Source organism: Festucalex cinctus, chromosome 12, assembly GCF_051991245.1.
Source record: "Festucalex cinctus isolate MCC-2025b chromosome 12, RoL_Fcin_1.0, whole genome shotgun sequence".
NCBI lineage: Eukaryota > Metazoa > Chordata > Actinopteri > Syngnathiformes > Syngnathidae > Festucalex > Festucalex cinctus.
The window spans coordinates 23,666,097-23,689,054 of NC_135422.1; positions in this window are offsets into that span (position 1 = coordinate 23,666,097).

Sequence of the window (22,958 nt, forward strand, 5' to 3'; positions counted from 1 at the left end):
ATTTGGTGCATATGTAATTATTGGGTCTTGAAATAGCCTGAATGCTCTGAATTGGCTGCCAGTGAAGGAGTGACAACAATTTAAGATCAAATCAAAAGCAAATTTCTCTCCCCAAATCGCTGTTGCCCAGATGACTGTTCTTACATACAATTACAATGACTGACTCTTGTGCAACTTTATCTGACTGGCTGCTCACACAGACGTCATCCATACTGTATCTGGTGGTCCTTCATTGCTCGACAAGATAAGTGGTGAGGAGTGGTGGAGGAAGAGAGAGGAAGGAAAGGTGAAAAAAAGGACTGAATAATTAAAAATGAAAACAGAGGGAATCGATCAAAGAGGTGAACATTGACATTCATAGCATACTTTGCATTATAATGCAAGACAACGGTGAAGTCTATGAGGCAGTAAGAGAATTTATTTCTTGAATCTGTCATGTGAATCAAAGTCACGCCGGTAATTGGTTTGACTTTTAAGTTAGGATTTCCAAGGTACTGATGACAAGACTAACTGTAATGTTTTATGTTAGTCAAGCAGATGCTAAGTAATTATAATTGGCTATCATAGACCTTTATTGGTCAATTACCCACTCAAATCAAGTGACTCAGCCTGATCTAACCATCTTATTATACTCAATTAAAACAAATGCTCTCTGCGGTGGTAGATAGGGCTGAGAGGAGGAAGCACCAGATACTCAGTATATCATCAGGTAATTAATATTTTCATTAACTTGCTCTTCGTTGAGCTGTGACCTGCCTCTGATCATTTCATTTCCTCACCAAGGGTTCAATACTTTAGTGGCTCAATAATTAGTTTGATTTATACAGGATCTGCCTCCTTTAATGAAGGCGGGCAATCACTTCCCCTTCCTCCTTGTGCCAAGCTCTGCTGCTCAGCTTGCTCTCTTCTAATGTCCAATGAATAGTGCGAGAGTAAGAATAGGCCTTGGTGAATTCAGACAGCTCATGAACAAGAAACAGACACATAGTTGATGAAATATTTACACCTGGATCTTTGAGGGATGGAGAAGGGGCTCGCGCGCAACACGACAAGGAAACATGGCCTATTAAAGATTGAAGAAAACACACAGGTTTCCTCTGCCTATAGAGTAAAAATCTTAACACCAGTGACCAAATACGTACATTTGGGTTAAAGTAATTTATCTGGTACAATATAAATGAATAAATAAACAAAGCTCTGGTCATCGTATGCCGTGCACCCAATGAATCAAAATGGTACTCTCCAGCCATTCAGTAACCACAAAGCAGGGTTATTTTTCCTTATACTTGTTTTTTATTTTGTTTTGACTTTTTCTTTTATTAAGTTAGTTGAATTAGTTTTTAGAGCAAATTCATTAGTATTTATTAGGTTTCACTTTTAGATAAGGATCTGGTTTAGTTTATTAGTTTTAGTATTAGTTTTTTTTTTTTAAAGATATGGAGCATTGATCGAGTGCAAGATAAAAGAAAAAGTCACAAAGTATTATGTAATAAAGTTCAATTCAGCTTTAATTCCAACTAAGGCCCAATAGAAATACCTAAATAAATACATTTAAAATAAACCCTGAAAGCTCATGTATGATATTAATTGACAAAGAAAAGGGCATTTTCACTAAAAAAAAGAAAAAAAAATCATTTTTATTTTATTTCATGAACGAAAAAGTGGCACAAAGATGTGAGAAGTCCATGGCAATTGGAGGATGTCAGTTGTGTGCAGTGGCTATACAGTCCCACACTAATATTCTCTTAACAAATTACTTTACAATACTCCAAAATTGAGATGCCTATCAATTGACTCATTACAAATATTTCAGCAATTGCAATGATTTTGTCTTTGGATAAAAACAACTCCGTGGCCTATTTTAGAGACAATCTCACTCTTGTACAAAGTCAAGCCCTCTAGCTAGTTCTGCATCAACGTTCCCTCATCTCAAGATTTCTAAAAACATGTCTGTCAGCATAATACATACTGTATACAGAGCACAAGCCAGAGGGGGGAAAAACGTGCAACTATTGCTTGTCAAGGCATTGTTTTTTTGCTGTTGTTGATGGCCCAACCCAACACCAATCTTCATTGGGAAATAGTTGTGATTATGCAAATGAGATTTTTTCAACAATATAATATAAAGTAACGATAGTTTTAAAGCGTTATGCAAACAATGCCATGTACCTCAAAGCAACTGATCAAGTGGCAATAACAGGATATATCCATGTTTGTTTGAGCTCCCAAGCAAGGCGAGTCGTAAAGCTAATCTTCAGTGCCACATTAAAATGGAGGCGAATTAGTGAGCTGGCCAGACTGTCCATCTGAGCCTCTCTCAGGAACATTTTGCAAACCCTGAATGCAGCTCTCTCTGCCATTTCCCCTTACTCAATTATTGATGGCAATTATCATGGCACACTTAGACTCTACGATAACAATATATTCTTAACAAGAAGCAAGTCACTGGGCTTTGTGTCCAATCATCTTTTATTTCTTCGGGGATATGCTTTATTCCTGCATCCCTTGAATTATCATTCCAAAGAAAGAAAGCAAAACAAAGGGGAAAAAGGGAAAATTATATACTGTAAATTGCATAGCCCATACAGTAACTGGCATGGCTAGGTCACAGTCCTAATCTAGAGATCATAGCTGTAACAACTAAACAAGGCTCCCTCTCTCTCTTTCTCTCCCCGCCTTTCTTTTCATCCCTGTTTGATATTTTTGGTGTCTCTTAAGGGTTTGGTCATTGCACTTGATGGGTGGGTTTGGAAACTCACTCTGATGCTCTAAGACGACTCAGAGAGTGGGAATGTTCCAAGAGGCTCCCCTTCTATGAATTAACAAACACACCCTTGTTTTAGTTGTTGTCGTGATTAGTGAGACTACTGTAAATAATAGCTGCAGTGGCTCTTTCAGGAACACTGCGAAATAACCCCCAACTTCAGATAATGTCAATAACATCAGGCACCAGGTCATTATAGTTAATGAAATGTAATGGAATAAGTAAAACTGAAAAAAAAAAAAAAACTAAATCACATTTTGTGTACATAAAACTAACAAGCTACTGGTAACTATAATGGTAGCAAAAATGTCCTTTATTTTTGTCCTTTGGGGTCCATTTCAATATTGCAGTACAAAAAGGAAGGTCAGTTATTAAAGAATTATAATTTGCACCATATATTGCGACTCATGTGTTATTTTTACTTGCACACAATATTCCTAAAAGGGTTAGGTTGAGTACTAGACCAAAATATTTATAATAATAGTAGACTATTGCTAGATAAAAAAATATGTACGTTTTGTAAATACTGTAACACAGGGAAAACAAAAAAAAAATAATGAATGCATCCCCAGCTACCAAGTTTACAAGTTTAAGTGTTTACTTGTGTTTTAATCTATATTTGTACAATAAAAAAAATGATTATGATGATGCACAGTCCACTTTTGTGAATGTTATTAATAACAATTTGTGACAGTTTTGGAGCTACATTATTTGAATCGATAGGACTGTTTACCACACTACACCTGTGAACCCAAATATTAGTGGATATGTATGACAAAAAGCATTCCAAAGGAGAAGAAAACGACAAATTAAAAAAAACAAAAAACGACTACAGGCCAAGATGTGTCACAAAGCTCACTGCATGTCCCACATATGTAAATCCCTGTAGTGCCATTAATGTAAACAGAGCAGTGTGTCAAACATTAAACACTCATATTTCTGGGCCCTTGCTGTCCTTTATTTCCCCTTCCACTGCAGAGGAAGGCCCTAGCTTGCTGTCTTCCAACGCCGCAGGGCATGAAGCTAGCCGGCAGTGAGTTTCCATCAATTAGTGCACCCCTGCGGCCTCCTGGCAGAACCCACCTTTGACTGCACGGAGATATTGATTAGTTCAGCTTCGCTGTCAGGTCTGGACTGAACAGGCCCGGGTGATCCAAGGCCTTCACCTGAGACAAGTTCATGTTGAGTTTCTGACTCGTGCGCGTGCACACACACAATGCACACACATTCAGAAATGCTCCCTCGGATGACTGCGAGGTGAGAGAGAGGAAAGATGAGAGGAAAAGTCCACAACAGTGGCCTGTCAAGAGGCTGACGGCTGAGAACTGACAGCCGCTTGTTAGTTTTCTTACTCATCTTGGCACTAGTTGCTAGGAAAACTACCATCTGGAGACAACAAATATCACAACTCAAGATTATTTATATAAACAGGACATTCATATACTGTTTTGTTTGCAGATAACAATAAATCAGGGGCTAAAACAAGATGCAGTTATTCAGTTTCATTCATGTTTGGTACCACTTTTTGTCAGACCAGTACCAGGATGTGTACTCAACTCTTTAGTATCCACCGATACTGATACCAAGTACCAATACCACTATTACTTTTGATGCCTACAATTGCTCCTAAAAGAACAATAACAGAAAATTTTAAAGAAAGACCTGTATGTCATTACAGCCATTGATAAAATGATATAGTGCCAATGATAAAATGTACAACATTTAGGAATTATAATGTTATTTATTTTGTTCTGTTGTAATTCCAGGTGATTCATGGGCATATTTCAACATTTTTTTCAGTTATTAATTGGCTTGTTCCAAAGAATGTTTGTGTTTCCTTTTCTGTGCTATGTATAGGGTTGAAATAACACTCACATAAATATTTTAAGCTTATCTTATAAGATCTATGTAATTTTTTTACATGACAATTTCCCCATTTACTTTTTTTTTTTAATAGATAAATTTAACACAAACCTACCATATAAACCTTACAGTATATGATACATATTCATTAGTCTAATAAAGCCTATTTATTTGAAATGCATAATCATCAGTTTATGTATTTAGTATTAATAAAGTATAATTACTCTAAATTAATAACAATGACAGCATTTATTTAAAATACATAGAGTATATTCTTTGAATTGCATAATAATCAGGTTACCTATCCACAATAAATAAACTGCTATGTTTGCTAAGACAATAGACTGCTATGTGGAAAAATTATTTACTTTTTTTTTTTGGGATGCAGACATCCCAAAAACGTAATAATAATAATAAAAAATATATATACTCTATTATTACTAAATACATAAACCTGAGGATTATGCATTGCAAATAAATTGGCTTTGCTTTACTATACTAATGAATATGTATCATATAAGTTTTATTTGGTAGGTTTGTTTGAAAATTATCAAAAAAAAAGTAAATGAGAACACTTGTGTAAATAAATTACATAAATCTTAAGTTAGGCTTGAAACATTTTTGTGAGTGAAACCATTCATTCATTCACCAGTACAAGAAAGCTGAAGGAAAAACCTATTCATAACGTCATTTACATTCAATATTTGTGGCAAAATGTTCAAAGCATCCGCCTTAGTATTTTTTGAAGTACTTTTGTGGTTGTAAACAGTTTGAATTCCTAATGTAATATGTTAAGATGAAATAGGTGGAGAAGACCCTTCAACACATCCTGATTATGACTCGGCCAAATTAAATGTGTCAAATCAAGTAGTTAAGGAAGGCAGAGGTGTTTTAAATGTAGCAGTATAACAGTGCAGGTGTGACTGTACAGTATTTTTGCAATGGAGCTCACGCATCAACGTAGCGCCATCCTCCCCCTCCCCTTGACTTTAACCAAGCAGAACAAAGTTAATGTTGAAGAGCGGAGCCCCCTGTGGTTCTTAACGCTCTGATGAAATGAACCGTTTCACCTTCTTTTTATCGCTGTGCTCACAGGAGTTGCCATCCCATTATGGTGGCATGTCAAGCTCTCTGTCACAGTGAGCAACAGAATAGTTGAGACTATCTTAGCTGATTCAGCCATTTTCACCGCCGTTCGTCATAATTTCTCCTTCTCACATAAGCTAAAGCATGACTGTGGAGTCATGTGGCTTTAGATCGTCTCAACTCACTATTCATGACATTAAGCTTTCTCAATGTGTTTGCAGAAGTTAGTAAATATATCTAGAATGGAAAATGTGTTCTCTGCAGTGTGCATCTTAGTGGAATGTTTAACAATGGCCAATTGGGTTAAAATAATTCAATCATAACGTGTATGAATTAAAAACATTTCTATTAAGTCAGCTTAAGTCACATAAAGTTGTTGGACTCAAATATATTTGATCTTACTTAAATATATGTTTCTTACTTGTATGACAGAAAATGTCATTGTCAATTTTCTAACCTGCCTCTCACTTGTGTAACATGTGCAAGGTGTCACGTCCTTGCCAAATTTTTTTTTCAAATTGACTATGTCGCCTCATTGCTTCCAGGGCCAACAGGGCAAAGCAACGGTTGTAATTGACAGGAGAATTAGCAAAACCTTAAATATGTGGCAGGTGATATATCATTACCCATAGACTTGACCCCTCACGACCCGTCCCTACTCCCAGGTGGGCTCCTGCTCAGGCTTGCGTGCAGCAGACGGGGAGGGGGGCCGTCTGCTTCTCAAACAGCTAAATCAACAGTGTCTCGCCACTGCGTTTTGCTTGAACGGTTTCATGAAAAACTAATCATCTGTTCATCATGGAGATCAAACATATGTGCGGCGCAATGATCAGGAAAAGCAATCTGATCAACCTTGAAGAGGCTCTAGTCCAGATATAATACATTTCAGATGAAAATTTCTACTTCCCGGCTGTCACTGCATTATAATTCTCCTAATAAGTCCTCCTGCCAGCTTTTATATGCTGCTCAAAGTTCAAGAAAGTGCCGAAAACTGTTGTCTTGTTTTTAATTGCAGCTCAATTGCTGGCTGCATTTGTCAAAAGTATTTCAAGTCAACATTTATCTTGTGTGTAAAAGACTAATATGTCTCGATAAGGTAAGATTTAAATTTCAAAAACTATAGCTGAATTTTAATTAATAATTAATTAATTAATTTATTTATTTTTTTCTAAAGGCTAGTAAGAAAAATACATTCAATGATTGCACTTGACCTTGTCAAAAACCTCTACAGTCATCTGTGTCCACTTCTGAAATAAAAAAAAACTAAACCTGAAGTAAGAGGTCAAAGTACAAATGGGTGATAAATGAAACAAACAAAATGAACAATTGCAATGAGAAAGTTGAACAGAGTTAGTGGAGTAAAGTTGAATTGGCGCAAGAGAAACCATTTAAAGTTGGCGGATTTCAGCATTCCCCGGAGATAGGAGGGGAAAACGATGATTTATGACACGCAGAGACACTCCTGACCTTAAAAGAATTACCTGCAGATGCGCCTGTGCAGCTCAAGCAAATAAAGAGAAAATAAATAGCGGCTATGTAATGTTTGATACACCCGCTGAACGTAATAACATTTTGTCGTTTCCCACAAAGTGGACTGGAATGAAATTAGAGGTCCCTGTAGTGTGTAATGAAACGTGGCATCTCCCAACTCTAATGCATTTTGTCATCATGAGGCCATATTAATGCTCTTCTCCAACTTTCTATTGATTGATGGGCGCCTTGGAAATCGAGACAAGCACAAACATTAACATCAGGGGACTGCGTGGGCAAGATTCACTTTAAGAATAAGAGATGAAATATGATGTGAACAGCTACAATGACATTTGGAAGATTTACTTAATGCACTTGATGTTTGCTTATGAGAGGGGTTATAGCTAAAAGGGACTTGATGCTGCTTGTCATTTTTATTTTGAACTTGAAAATGTTATGACTGAACAATATTTGTGTTTTATTGTCAGCAGGTTGTCAAAGTGACATGGTTGTGAAAATGTGTATTTTTGTCACATGTTAATCTTCCAATGGAAAATAAAAACAGTTGAATTTGTAACTGGATTTCATTGCAGTAATTATTTTTGGAAAGATGGTGATAGCAATAATGAGAGTGAGTGTGCAGAAAAGTGGGCGGAAACTTTAGTGTGTTGGGCAATATGCACATAATGAGGCTGAGCTAAGACCTGGCACGCCAAGGGCAGCACCATCAAATGATGGACATAAAAAATGCTAGAAGTCTGCTCGTCAGCAAGCAAATATATTGCAGTCCATTCTAACAGTAAATTCCACTAAAGCCAAATGCAGTTTGCCTGAAGAACTTGTGCTGGAATCAGCTCAGCTGTGCTGGACCTGGCAAGATGCAAAGGTTTAGGAGTCTTCAAAAGTGTATTTGAAAACCTGCATTGTGGTGCAAAAGTTCTATTTCAACAGCTGTGGATCACATGCTAGAAATGCAATCGGGCCTGACAGGTACAGTGGTTAGTGTAGAACAGGGTCCCTGTTATGACCAAACCATAAAATGGAAAAAGGAAGAGTTGCTTCAAAATCAGTTTTCAAGGAACATGGGACACTATGGGGCCCTATTTTCGTTCCCAGTGCAAGTCTAGCACAAACTGTGCGCATGGGTGGAGTTTTTTTCTTTTGATATTTTCCTAGATTTTGCACAGGTTGGGCGTTAGGAGGCGTTTGCGCCATTGCGCGCCATTGTAGGATGGAATGCAGATGACTCTCGGCCAATCGAAGCGCCTCTCCTCATTCGCATTAAAATCACTGCCGTGGACGCACACACAAGCCTTTTACATACATTAACATTGCGGAAGCAGAAACTGACTTGTTGGGTTCCAGGAGATGAGATTGGCATACGTAAAGTGCGTTTATACAAGTAAAAGACAAAATCTCCCCTTGTGGATAATGTAGTCGGTCAATTGCCTACGCACGTGACGTGGGCAATCGGAGAATGCCTTGCAGCCTCGATTGTGCATCAAATTTTGATGCATGGCGCATGTCGCTAAATTGCGAGATGCGACGAAGTTAGCGTGTGTTTATTTGTGTTTATTTGTGTTATACACAGCAATGTATATATATATATATATATATATATATATATATATATATATATATATAAAATTTAATTTAATTTAATTTAATTTAATTTAATTTAATTTAATTTAATTTAATTTAATTTAATTTTATTTTATTTTATTTTATTTTATTTTATTTTATTTTATTTTATTTTATTTTTTTAAGAACTACAGCTTTCATTTTGGGCTAACTGTGTCCTGATTCGAAATCACAAGAAACATTTTAAAAGCTGCCACAGAGCACAAAAACACAAGTATTGGTCTCAGGAGGTTCAACAACAACAACAACAACAACAACAAAGCTTGATTTTTAATCCGGTCGTAATGCCAGTCATTTCTTTTGCCAGCTGTCACAATTAAAACTTAGCAAATAGACAAATGGCTTTTGTAGTTTGTGGGCACAGCTGAACTCCCCACCAGAGCCCTTAAATGGACCGTCGGACATCCCAGTGGGACCCGGCGGGATGAAATAGTGTGCGTCCACAATGGAGCGAGCAACTACAAATCTTCAAGGCTGCAGCTCAGATCACTCGCACCTCTATTGCATTAGCGCTCATTACAAAAGCTCTCCTCGGGGCAAAACCAGCAGATACACACCGTAAACTTCACGGCTGCGTTATCTTATGTAATAACTTGAATGAACTCGCACCTTCTGGTTGTGTTGGGCTCATTAATTGTTACTGGGAGGCGAAGTAATCGCCAATTAAGCTCAGTGTGTCTAATTTTACTGTCACCCTGCAAATGTAGACTAGGAGGAAGAGAGGTCATTATCGGGTGATGGGGGAGGCGTCGGTTAATCTGTGAATAATGGCAGGGGTGGTGGCGGCGTGATGCGTGAGCGAGCGCTTTTTAGGGGAGAAGCTCGCTTGGATTGTGTTGTCTGGCAGCTCATCTATATTTTATGCTGCCACTCAGACAAATGAAAGAGGAGCCACCCGGAACAAGAGGGGGGGACCTCTGACACTTCAAAGTGAAGTCCTATGGGTGGGTTCTTATTGAAGCTAGTCCTGCACGTAGCCCGACCCACATGCAGCAACACCCCCCAGCCGCAGCCAGCCCATGCTGAGAAGCTGCTGGGGCCTCATTAACCCTTAAACAGGCTTGAGAGGGGTGCAACATCCATGAAACTAATTACCCGAGCAACACACGATAAGACGTGACCGAGCTAACACACAAACACACACATGCCACACAGAGTACTGATGAGAGCAGCCATAGAGGTCGTGCGTACGCTACAGAGTCACCCCTAATTGAAACCCCCACCCCTAATTTTTGGTGGTTATTATCAGTTTCAGTGTTACTTCCCTCCCCGCTCTATGAGCGTATTTGCCGTCTCACACAAAAGCAGTATGTCACAATTAGTGGAATGTGAGTGTGATAATGAGGAGAAAAGAAAAAGATGAAAGGAGAGAGAAGGGACACAGGAGGAACCAAAAAAAAAAAAAAGAGGCCCATATCAAAGAATGGTCTAATTGAGGTAACGCAGCCTGCCCCATTTGCATGAGACAGTGCAGCTTTACTTGGCCGTGTCTAATGACGCTAATGTCTTAACAAATTAATTTTGCTAATTAGGCACGCCCAATGGTGCTCACCAACAGATTAAGCAGATTAAACAAACAACTGCTGATTATCCCTGGGCGGCCTGAAAGGTGCATTTCCCAGGGTGTGTTTTTCCGTTTTTCCCACTGACTGTTGACTTCACACTCACTTGGTATGACTCAAACAGGGAGACAGATAGACTTCAAAATCTCCTGGGTATCTGTTTCTGTATTAATTAGGGCCCGAGCAGCGGCGGCGGCGGTGCCGCTGCGAGGCCCTATTGTTTTTGTAGGAATTCTTCTTATTATTCTTCTTTTTCTTCTCCGCAAACAATCGCATTTTTGAGACACTAAACGTGAACGAAAACTCACCAAACTTTACACGCACATCAGGCCTGGCGAAAAATTTGATATTTTAAAGTCGCCATACATGATAACAGAAAAATGGCTCCTTAGCGCCCCCTACATAGGTTAAACGGATCCCTGTCCCGCTACGATTGTCCGACGGCTATGAAAATTGTGTGGCACCTGTAGCACATCCCAATGAACAAAAACCTCTTTGAAGTGTGTACCCTAAAATAGACAGAAAGTGAGGTATGAGTATTTAAATGTCCAATTTTTGCCAATTTTTGCACATTTACAGGGGTCATACTTTTGCCCGCTTCTCCTACACGGTTAACCCGATTGACTTCAAACTTGGGATGTACCATCTCAACACCTGGGACAACATCATTGTGAAAAATGAAAAGTTTTTGATATACTATATGACGGTGGCGGCGCATCAAATTTAGAGTTTAAAAATTCTTACTTCACGAAGCATTGCCGGTTGTACGTTTAATCTAGAGCTACGAAAATTGGTACACATATGTCACAGGCTATGACCTACAAAAAACTCTTTTTGAACCATATGCTAAACCTAACAGGAAGTCCACCATTTTGATTTATTTTGGAACGTGTTGCCATTTTTTTGGCCATTTCATTGGGGTCTTATTTTAACGAACTCCTCCTACAGTGTTTATCCGATCATCTTCAAACTTGGTGTGATTCATCTTAAGATGTTGAAGATGAAAAGTTATTGAAAGCTTTGTATTTCGTCGCACACTGTTGTCATGGCATGCACTGTTTTTAAAGGAAAAAAAATATCCTTAAAGAAGCATTCCCATTTGTACGAAGCAGCTAGAGCTACGAAAATTTGTAGACATATGTAACAGCCCAAGATGTACAAAAAAGTCTCTTGGTGCCCTGTGCTAAACCCAACAGGAAGTCCCCCAGGGGCCGGGCATCACATTTTGAGCTAAAAAACTCCTCTTTAACAAAGCATACCCGGCTGTACATTTCACATAGAGTTACCAAAATTTGTAGAGGTATATAACAGCCCTCGAGGTACAAAAAACTCTTTTTGAACCATATGCTAAACCTAACAGGACGTCCGCCATTTTGATTTACTTTGGAATGTGTTGCCATTTTTTTGGGCCATTTCATAGGGGTCATATTTTAACAAACTCCTCCTACAGAGTTTATCCGATCATCTTCAAACTTGGTGTGATTCATCTTAAGATGTTGAAAATGAAAAGTGATTGAAAGTTTTTTATTTCGTCACACGCTGTTGTCGTGGCATGCACTTTTTGCAAAGGAAAAAAAATCTTATTAATGAAGCATTCCCAGTTGTACGAAGCAGCTAGAGCTACGAAAATTTGTAGACATATGTAACAGCCCAAGATGTACAAAAAAGTCTCTTGGTGCCCTGTGCTAAACCCAACAGGAAGTCCCCCAGGGGCCGGGCATCACATTTTGAGCTAAAAAACTCCTCTTTAACAAAGCATACCCGGCTGTACATTTCACATAGAGTTACCAAAATTTGTAGAGGTATATAACAGCCCTCGAGGTACAAAAAACTCTTTTTGAACCATATGCTAAACCTAACAGGACGTCCGCCATTTTGATTTACTTTGGAATGTGTTGCCATTTTTTTGGGCCATTTCATAGGGGTCATATTTTAACAAACTCCTCCTACAGAGTTTATCCGATCATCTTCAAACTTGGTGTGATTCATCTTAAGATGTTGAAAATGAAAAGTGATTGAAAGTTTTTTATTTCGTCACACGCTGTTGTCGTGGCATGCACTTTTTGCAAAGGAAAAAAAATCTTATTAATGAAGCATTCCCAGTTGTACGAAGCAGCTAGAGCGACGAAAAATTGTAGACATATGTAACAGTCCAGGATGTACAAAAAAGTCTCTTGGTGCCATGTGCTTAACCTAACAGGAAGTCCCCCAGGGGCCGGGCATCACATTTTGAGCTAAAAAACTCCTCTTTTGCAGGCATACATAAGAGCCCACGATGTACAAAAAAGTCTCTTGGAACCATGTGCTAAACCAAACAGGAAGTCTGCCATTTTGATTTATGATGGGATTTGTTGCCATTTTTTGTGGCCTTTTTCAGGGGTCATATTTTAACGAACCCCTCCTACAAAATTTATCCGACTGTCTTCAAACTTGGTGTGTTTCATCTTAAGATGTTTAAGATGCAAAGTAATCGAAAGTTTTTTATTTTGTAACACGCTGTTGCCATAGCAATGCATTGTTTGTCAAGTGCTGCTTTTTTTTTTTATACACATGAAAACTCATGAAACTTTGCAAACACATCAGACTCGTCATGAACATGAATTTTCAGAGATTTATTGTGCAATTTGCAATAAATAGCGCCCTCTAGACATTTTTATGAAGCCTTTCCGATTGTATGATTATGCTAGACCTACAAAAAAGTATTATGTAGCCATTTGCCAAACCAAAGAGGAAGTCCGCTATTTTGATTTTATTTTGGGAATTATACATAATTTTTGGCCTTTTTCATTAAACTTTGCACAGACAAGGCATGGAAAAAAGTAACATTTTAAATGGTCCTTGTTCCATGTAACAGTTGTCAAGTGCTGCTTTTTTTTTTTTTTTATACACATGAAAACTCATGAAACTTTGCAAACACATCAGACTTGTCATGAACATGAATTTTTAGAGATTTATTGTGCAATTTGCAATAAATAGCGCCCTCTAGACATTTTTATGAAGCATTTCCGATTGTATGATTATGCTAGACCTACAAAAAAGTATTATGTAGCCATTTGCCAAACCAAAGAGGAAGTCCGCTATTTTGATTTTATTTTGGGAATTATACATCATTTTTGGCCTTTCTCATTAAACTTTGCACAGACAAGCCATGGAAAAAACTAACATTTTAAATGGTCCTTGTTCCATGTAACAGTACCCCAACGTGCCAGTACCCTGACGTGCAAGTAACCCAACGTTGTGCTCAATAGCGCCCTCTATGCATTTTTATGGAGCATTTCCAATTGTATGATTCAAGCGATACACAACTAAAGATGACTTGACCAAGATTTATGAAAACTGGGAGGCATACCTATTAGCTTAAGACCTACAAAAGGTATTCTGTAGCCGTATGCTAAACCTAAAAGGAAGTCCACCATTTTGAATTTATTTTGGGAATTGCACACCATATTTTGCGTTTTGATTAAACTTTGCACACACAAGGCTTGTCAAAAACATTTTAGATGGTCTTGTCCTATTTGACAGTACCCCAACGTGCCAGTACCCCGACGTGCAAGTACCCCAACGTGGCCCGGGTTGCGAGGGCCCTTTATAGCTGCTCGCAGCTCTAGTTATTATTATTTTTTTAAACAAAAATCTTCATCATCATTCTGATTGCCTGCACCAAATACAAATTCAGGACCACATTCTCACTATTTGAGTTTGTTACATGTTGTCCAGTGCTCATTGAAGTCATCAGTTATCACTCTTACCTCCAAGTTTTAATCCTTAGCTTCACCACGGTGAGAGCACAGGCCCCACCCTCCCCAACCATCAAGCCGCACCCACTTCCCAGTGCCCAAGTGGGGAGCGTGACAGCTGCTGCTCTCTTTGGTGCTAGTAAAATGAATAGATTATATGCGGTAATTAGGTGTGCAGCTGAATCAATGTAATCTGGGGCAAGCCCTAAGGGGAGAGGCCTTGGGTCTCCATTTTTGACAATATCAGATCACAATAAAATACAGTGATGTAAACAAAGATAGACGATAAATGGCTGATAGTCGGGATCATTGAGGGCTGCTTAAAGAACTAAAGTGACTATGTGCAAAAATATTAGACTCAAGGAGAGGTAAAATAAATTGCATGTAAAATAGGTTCCACTTTTCCCTGAAGACTTTCTACTGCTGGAGTGTGTTTGTGGACATTTTTGCTCCTTTATTCAAAAGGTTATGTGAGGTCAGAGGTCACTAATGTTGGGCTCGAGAAGAGGCCTGGCTCAGCATGTCTTAGTTCATCCTAAAGGTGTCTGAGCGCTTTCATACTTTGCCACACTGCACATGCCCTTATTGACTTTGATCCCTGAAACATACGAAGAGCCTTCCCAAACATTGCCACAAAGTTTGAGGCACGGAATTTGCCAAATTGTCTTGGTAAGATTTAGGGGAACTAAAGAGTCAATTCGTCAGAAAAGCGAAACAACCAACTGTTATAAGGCAAGAAAAAGAGCAGTAACATGTCTGAGAATCCCACCCAGTGATTTTATTTGACATTAGGTTTATAAATAAGGCGGACATCTTTAATGACACAAAAATATAAGAGCAGAAACTCTTGATAAAAGTTGGTTGCTGAAAGGAAATGCTGAACAGAAGGAAGCCGGAAAAGAGACCGAGAGGAGGGGAGCGAGAGAGGGGGAGAACGCATATGGACTTTGGCGGTGTTGTACTCATCCCCAAGCCCTGAAATGCCCTCCAGTGTTGCAGCTTCCTCAATTTTGGTGGCAGAGTGCTGGGTGACCTGCCTGTGATCTCCTCCATAATTAACATATGCTTGTTAGTCAGGGTTGGTTGAACGCTCTTCGGCTTCCCTCAGATTTTTCCGAGCAGTCTTCTGTTTTCGTCTGGTCACAAATAACACTTATCAGCACCATCGGCTCAGCTAGAGCTGATCAAATTTACTTTACAAATGAGTCCAGAGCCTTTTAATGGGGTTATGAATATGAAGCACCCAATGTACTTGTGTCGTATTTGTCCAATCTCACCCAACCTCATTTGGACATAATGAAGACATGAACCCACTTCTGATTATTCGCTCCATTTCCCGGGGTTCTTGACCTCTCTTTGAGAAGATAAATATAATCTGCGTAACCAAAATCAAGATAACAGAAGAGAATGAATGTGTATCTTTGGGGGTGGGGGCTTAGCTCATTTTAATAATATTGTTGTCAGCCTTTTGACCAAAGCTCTTCAGCTTCTTCATGCAGCTTCTTCATTTAAACGGGGCCAAGGAAGTTAACATGCTAATGTCCCTATGTAATGCTAATAAAGGATGGTATATATTAGGCCACTCAATATGGATAATAGACCACCTGTTCTAAAATAAAACAAGAAGATACTATCAAGCATCATGACATTATTTCGTGTGTAATATTTCAACTTCAGTAAGCTATCATATTTTCAACAGGAAGGGAAATGAGGAAGACTAATACATTTTTTTCCTACTCAAGAGTAACATTAATAATTACATTTTAGCATCATGGCTACCCCTGACCCCGTATCTCCACATCACAAATGTATCATAGGTAGAAAATGACCATACCACACAACATGTCATTTTTCAACCTAATGGACAATAAAGATTTAATAGTGGTACTAAATGAAAATAAATTCAAACCTGAATGAAATATATATAATTATTAAGTAAATGTTACATTAAACTAAAATCATAAACTAAACAGATATAAAGCAAACATGGTGAAGCGACATTTGGATGTTATGCTGCAGGCAAATCGAATAAGCTACTAACAGAAGTGAAGTCAGCCCTAACTAAGTGCTTTTAAATCTTGGTTCAAGACTGTACATTTTAGTAATTTTAGCAAGTTACTTTTTATCTCTTTGCTTTGCTTTTGAATGTCTATCATTGTGAGAAAAATGTCTGCATTTTCTTGGTGGAAAGTCATCAATTAAATTTTTATATGACAACTGTTGTCCAATGTCGAAATTGATACTTCCTATTGGCAAGCCAGTTAAGCACGCTTGTGTCATTGATGAGCAGTGGTAAATCTGAATGGGTTCAGCTTTCAAAAGATCCAGATATATAGGTAATATAAAAACTATTTATTTATTTATTTAATTTTTTTTTTTTTTTTGGAGAGCTCAGAATTGTTCATTCGGTAGTCTTACCGATTCAACGTCTTGTCATCATTGCTCTTTTTTTTTTTTTTTGTGTGTGTATGTGTGCGTGCGTTTGCGTGCGTTTGCGTGCGTGCGTTTGCGTGCGCGCGTGCGCGTGTGTGCGCCTGCGTGCGTTTGCGTGCGTGCGTGTGCGTGCGTGCAAATACGTATAAATTTATACTCATTCATTCACCTAAAACCTTATAAATATCCCATTACCCTTCGCCTTAACCAGGTACTTCAGAATCTTGCCAGAGTCGTGAGATTTAAATGGTCAGGAGACCAGAGAAAAGGTCAGAAAAAAAAAGAAATAAAGAGAAAAGAAAGGTAAATCAAAGTGACATCCAGCACCGACCAAACACTTCCTGCCTTCCCCATGATTACAAAATCAAAGTCTTACGCCAACCCCGGAAGCCTCTAAATTCCAGCAAATTTAGCGAGATCTCAAGAGCCCAGAGGAAAAACTAAAGAGAGGAAGGAGGGAAGGATCGATAAGGCAGAGTGAGATCAATAGAAGCCAGTACATCCAATCCATCAAAGTGAAGTCCAGCACCAACAAGACCCCTCCTGCGTGGTTACAAAACCGGAGTCTTATGCCAACCCCAGAAGCCTCATACTTCTAATAAATTAAGATCTCAAGTGACCAGAGGAAAAACTAAAGAGAGGAAGGAGGGAAGGATAGATAAAGCAAAGTGAGAACCACAGACACCAGCACCAACTGATTCAAGGGGCTGTGGGAGGGAGAGGGTACTTCTGTTGAGTTTCAGTAGATGCTGGTGCGACGGATCTGGCATGCATAAGGACCACCACCAAAGAAAGAAGCCGTCAACCGCGGTCCAGCAAGGCGAGCACCCCCCCCCCCCCCCCCGGAATCCCCAGGCCGCGGCAGCACCAAGGCCACCCCCAAGCCACCCGAGCGGACACCGGTCGGCGAGCCGACCCAGACACCCGGAACACCCCCGCCCCAGCCCCGGCCCACACCCCTGAGCCCAAGGCCGCAGAACGAGGCCCAGCGGGCCCCCACAGCGCCCCACCGGTCCCCAGCCCCCATCCCCCCACGACCCCCCCACACCCCACCCAAACCCGCCATCCACCACGACCCAGGCCCCACCACCCCCGACCCCCAAACCCCCGAACACACCCCGACCCCCAGCACCCAACCCCCCACCCACCCATACCTCCACCCCCCCCCAAACAAGCCGCCCCCCCCCGACGGCCGCCACCCCCCCCCGCGAACCCGGCCCCCCGCGAGAACCCCCCCCGGAAACCGGCATAAAAACTATTTTTAACACTACTACTGTATCTATTATTCTAAACAACATTATAAATTTGCAAATGCTCGCCAGCTACTGTGAGCAGTAGTACAACAGTATCAATATCAGGGGTCACCAACGTGGTAGTACCCGTGGGCGGGACCACATACAGTAAGTAGCCTGTTGTCCTGTTTTAAACATAGCTCACCTACAATTCGTAGGAATGTTATAGATCTGTAGTGATCCATTAATGTGCATGCAGAGATTTATACAAAAGAGGGCTTCATATTGATATTTATCTACTTCCTAAATCTTACGAGAAATTATCAACATGATTAGTGTTTTCACATAAATTCATTAATATAATAATAATAATAATAATAATAATAATAATAATAATAATAATAATAATAATAATAAGAGATAATAACATTATTAAAAAGACCAATTTGAGCACTTTTGTGATTTCAGAAGAAAAAATTGATAAGATTACTTATAACCGATTTATTGAAAAAAAAATGTAAACGGTGTAGAAAATGGTTGGAGGGATGGATGGATGAATATTATTTCAGTTAATACACTTATATATTAACCATTAAGAACAAGTTACATTCCAAAAGCTGATAATGTGGAGCTGTTTTGCCATAAACCTCCATTGGGCTGTGGTCGAATGAATTTTAGAAGCACTGTACGTGAGTGCAGGAATGGGGGTCCTGATGCCTCCATTCTGCATGTGGAGGTGTCTTTGCGACTTGAGCGTGTTGTTTGCACTCGCAGCATCTCCGTGACATCAAAGCACTGTGCAAACTGAGCCCCTGGCAGCTCTTTAGAATCCCATCTCCCCTTTCTGTTTAAAGCAGGCAAGAGAGAAAAGACCCAACCTAATAAAAGAGGTGTTATTCAAAAGAAGAATCGACGACTCCGTGGTGTGTCGTGTTCACATCGGTTTGTGTGTGCATCTAAGAGACGGAGGAGAAAGGAGATGGAAAAGAGAGGGGAAATGGCTGAAAGTACAGTAGATGACGGTGAAAGGTTGCGTAAAAGGTGTGTATTGGGAGCAAAAAAAAATGAAGGAAGACATGGTCACCTCATTCTTTTGATCTCTTCTCCTTAATGGTGAAGCAATTGTTTGAATGGTGCAGTTTTTCCTTCCTTCTTGCATGCCATAAGTTGCACTGTGTCACCCCAATTGCCTTATAATGGAGTTGAGGTTGGAAAAAAAGAGCAGCTTGTCCTATAATTTTGGCCTGTCAAACCTTAGTAATTGGCATGAGGGGGGGAAAAAAAACGACTCCTGTGAAAGCTTTCGTATACATCATAATATCTTTTTATTTCCATTTGTTTCAAACCCCAACAAGTGCATTTGTGCCGCATGCGTCTTCATTGTTTTCATCTCCATTATGTGATAAGTCTACATTCGTGCTATTTCCTTTTAATGGCTGAAAGGTAGTGAGTGAAAACGAGAGACAGAGGAAAGGAGTGCAGAGAGACACAACAGCTCCGTGCAATCGACGTTGTAAAATAAAATACTTTGTAAAAGGGAAATAAATGCCGCAGCCAGTGGAAGATTCATGCGCTCAAATAAACTGGGGCTTTTGAATTTTTAATTGGGGAGCCCTAATTATGGCCATCAGACAGTACTTCTAAACACACTCTCTGCACTTTCTCCCCATTGCTCTTTCCCCCAACCTCTTCAGTTTAGCTGCGGACGCAGGCTCAGTCCGCGTGTATTTTTCCATGCTATTAATATTTGATGAAAATGGGCCAGGCTGCATCAGCTGCTCATCGCCACTAAGAACATGGCCTCCATTATGAGCCCTGTGCTTCCTCCCAGCCGCGTGCATTAGCGAGATGACGGAATGCAACGGTAAGGGCGGGAGGTACGAATGCGCACCGCTGAAATTATGGGCGGTGTGTGCAAGCAAATGCTCATGCGCAGGAGCCGGCTCATCAACCATCCCTGTCGATTGGCGCTATTAAATGTTGAGAAACAGTTGGGTGTGAGCTATAATTGAGCTGACACTAATAATGAAAGCAGATAGCGTCTGGAAGCCCGTGGCAATGTGCTACAGATACCGATGCCCCTAATAATTCAGGAATTGGGCAGAATGGAAGAATATATTTGGTTCTTGCCCATGAAGAAGGGTACAAAGATTTAAAATGGCTGTAAAATGTAGAGGAGCTCCATCTTCCCAAGCTGCTGCTGGTGTGACAGTCGGCACAAATCAGAAAGCCAGGAAGTGATAGAGACAGTCTATGCAGGACATTGATCCTAACATTATTAAAGTTACAGAACATTCAGGTGAGACTTGATTGAGGTAATTACCCTCCAATGCTCGACTTCTCTTCCCCCTCCTGCGACACACACACACACACTCATGTTTTGTTTCCCCGTTCACTGGGGAATGGAGGGGGGCCATGTTAGGGATTGCGAGATCGTGTAAAGCTTTCGTCAAGGACCTCCATAATGATCAACTCAACCTTGTGACTCCTGTCTGAGAGCTTTCTTCCCCGGGGATGATATGAGAGTGTGTGTGGTGTGGAGTGTAAGGGGATTAGCCTCATAATTTGAAGATGATGAGAAATAAAGAGAGGATTATAGAGATTGTGGACCCAATTTGGAGACATTCACATTGTAATTTTTAAATTGTGAATCTTAACCAAAATAAACCAACCACAAGTATTTTTTCCCAAGGAAGTTTTAAATACAAATACACATTTGTGTAAGAATTATGTGCATATTTGTGAGGAATACAGTGCTGTTTAATATGTACACAGAATATCATAGCAGTCCCCAGCTAGCATGCAAGAAGGCAGTAGAGAAGCAACACAAGCAATCTGATTAATTTGAAATCTTGCCTTTGAACTTCTTAAGGGAAAAGTCCAAACTTTCTAAGTCTATTTGAATTGTGAGAAGAGACATACTTGACTCATGCCAATCACAATTTATTCTTTAATCAATTGCTCCATCAAATGATGAGACTGCCATTTGCTGTGATGATGATGATGATGATGTTGATGACAACAATAATAATAATAATAATAATAATAATAATTATAATAATAATAATAATAATAATAATAATAATAATAATAATACAATTGGATGTGAAATAAGGAGGGATTTTTTTAATTTTTTTTTATTGTGACCAGGTACAATAATCATTACAATGTTGTTGTGACTTTTGGCTTGACCCCCTTTTTTTTTTGCCCCCCCCTTTTTTTTGTTTTTTTTTTTTTTTTTTTTTTTTTAAGAACAAAACAAAACAAGAAAATATTGAGACCAAAGAGAGTTAGAAGCCTTTTGGGCTTTTTTTTTTTCTTTTTTTTCCCGTATTATTTATCTAGTTTCTCTCAAAGCTATACAGCCGCTTTCCTAACTGACTTTTACACGTGAAGTCTAATAGCTGTTCTTCTGACATCTTTTTTTTTTTTTTTTTTTACTTAAAGTGGCTTCCATATGTTAGCATAAAAATGACATCTGGTAGAACAATTCCAACAACATACACAAATAGCAAATTAGCAAACCAGAAATTGATTAAAAAAATGAATCTGAAAAATATTAATTCTATTCTAACTCTTAAACAAGAACATATGATAGGATGCAGAGAAAGTTACATATACACATAAGCAGAAAGTTTATGAGGGGCAAGTAAAGTAAGTCTATCAGACTGTATTAGCTATACAGTAATTTCATCGTTATTCTTTCGTATGCATTTTAGGATGCTACATATTTTAAAAAAATAAAAATAAACTACCCACATCAACATCAGATTATTATCAGAATGCAGACTTTGTATGTCCCAGAGAAAGAAGCAAGCCGCCATGGAGTGATGCTGATAAATGGAATTACCTTATGATACTTTCCCCTTGTAAATTTAGACTAAATCTTGCATGACCAGGATGACAATATATTTAAAAACATGTTTTGCCACAAGAAGTCTCAAAGTCTTACAGTTTCCCATCACCACCCAACTTAAATACCAAAGTCATGCACTCCCGGTCCAGATCATAAATGCTCCAAAAACATGAAATGACTGATAGGCAAGTTCCATTTGATGAGGCCAAAAAGGGCAAGTTTGTGTTGAAGCAGAGTGGTGATGCCAAATGCAAAGAGACGGGGGTAAGTAGAGTAGAAAGCACCTGTCATCTCTAGCTCTTGGCCTACTTGATCAACATCAAATTTTAATTTTTCTCTCCGAGTTGTGCACTGAAAGGTTGTTACGCTCTCGCTGTTGACTTTGTTAGTTATAAAGCTAATGCAAGGCAGGGAATGTGTTATGAAATGTGCAAAGTATAAAACCAGATGGTGACAGAAAGACAGAAGAGGATGTAAAATAAACGTCCTACATTTAAACTTAACACCATACATTGCGATATATTATTAATGACTGCACATGCTATTGAAATGAATTGTACATTTGTGAATACAATATCCATCTGTTACATACTAATGGAGCCCAACTTCATTAAAATGAATCCCCAACCTTCATTGAATTATAGTCTATTGAGTTAAACATGTACAAATAAAAATCCTACCGAGGGAAATATATAACACAATTACTTCAAAGGCTTTCCCAAAAGCACAACACCAAACTACATGAATACGGGACCCAAAACAACTCTAAACGGTTGCAGTCGCAACATGGTGGCTGTAATATTTCTTAATTGGACCACGGAAATCACACGGGCCTTTTGTTGAGCTACACGCAAGCAGCAACGCTCTCTCCTCCTCCGGCTCTCACTTGTTCTCTCCTTCTCATTTGCATATTCATTGAGATATCAATTATTTATCCCTTAGCACAATGACTGGCTGCATTACCATGTGACTCCGTGCAGTATACCATACCAGCATAGGCAATTGACTGAATAATACATAGGTTATGTGAGATAAATCAGTGGGAAATAATAAGAAATAACAATGCTGGGAAAAGGGGTAATGATGAATCCAGAAATTAAAAAATATGTGAAAAACAGAATCCGCCCTTATCATTTAATAAAAGATCTTGTTCATTTTGAAATAGCCATGTCTCAACATGTTACTAATTTGTTTCAATTATAAATACAATGAGTAATTTTGTTTTAAAAGTGTGTGTGGGGTGTGTGCGTGTGCGTGTGTATACACACACAAACAGGCACACGCACACACACACTTTTGTGAAAGAATTGCTCT